This window comes from Amphimedon queenslandica, unplaced genomic scaffold (genome assembly GCF_000090795.2).
Source record: "Amphimedon queenslandica unplaced genomic scaffold, v1.1 AMPQUscaffold_13391, whole genome shotgun sequence".
NCBI lineage: Eukaryota > Metazoa > Porifera > Demospongiae > Haplosclerida > Niphatidae > Amphimedon > Amphimedon queenslandica.
Genome location: NW_003546373.1, coordinates 38,536 through 39,756, shown reverse-complemented (window position 1 = coordinate 39,756; position 1,221 = coordinate 38,536).

The window sequence follows — 1,221 nt, the reverse complement described above, 5'->3', positions numbered from 1 at the left end:
GCATCACTAGCAGTACCAAACACTAGTGACCCCCCCAGGGAACACCACGGGGATGTAGTTTAAAAATAAGAGTGATAGATACAAGTATATTAAAAACTGATACAAACACAATTCCTTACCAAAACAAACAAAGACAAAAGCAGCTCACAATAGGTCTGCAATAGGCAAATGAAAAAGGAAGATACAGCCAGTTACACTAGTCTATAAACCCATGCTTTTTCTGAAAAATGGCTAAAAAATCACTATTATATTTTCTGATAAAATACATTATTGATGTCCTTATACTGTGTAGAAAGTTTGAGCTGATTTCAACTTAAATTTTTCAAGTTACGACCATTTAAACAGCATTCACAAGCACATCTTGACGTAAATTTTAGAGCAACTTTTAAAAATTTGTTGAAAATTCAATTTTTATCAGAATCAGCTCACGCTTTCTGCACAACATACATGTAAGTACATATACATATACATCAGTAAATGTACATGTTCCATGCATTCATAATGAAGTGGTGTGTGTATGTGTTCATGGCTCATTTATTTTGTGTGTTTTTGCTCAGTTATTTAGCTACCACATTGCATCAGAGTCTGTTGGTCCTAACAACACTGACAAGAATCCAGTAAAGATTGAGCCAATGCCTTCACTAGCTGATGTTAAGAGAGTCCTAACTGAACACTGTATACTAGCATTAGGTAAAGTATGGTACTGGTTTGTACCAATAGGAACAGTACAAAATGTCCTCATTATAAGGTGTCCTTATTATATAGAGGCTACACTGTACATGTACATGTACATGATTGTAATTTATACATTATTATACATGTACATGTATTTTTCCTTACATAGGGTCAAGGGAGCTCATGAGAAGGCTTCACACATCATAATAAATCTGTGATGATAACTGCTCCCAGAGGGACTGGAAAGAAGAGTCTATTACACACTATATGCATTGAGACTGGGGCCAACCTATTCAACCTCAGGCCCTCTGCGGCAGGTAAATTCCCGGGAAAAGCTGGACAGAACATGCTCCTGCACATGGTCTTCAAAGTACGCTAATGATAACAATATAAAAGTAATAATAATAATGATGATATTATATTTCATTTTAGGTTGCTAAAGCCTGGCCACCCTCAGTTGTACTCATAGGCCACTGTGAGAGAACTTTTAGAAAAAAGATACCAAAAACTGATAAAGTACGTCAATCACAAGCTACACTATAATTA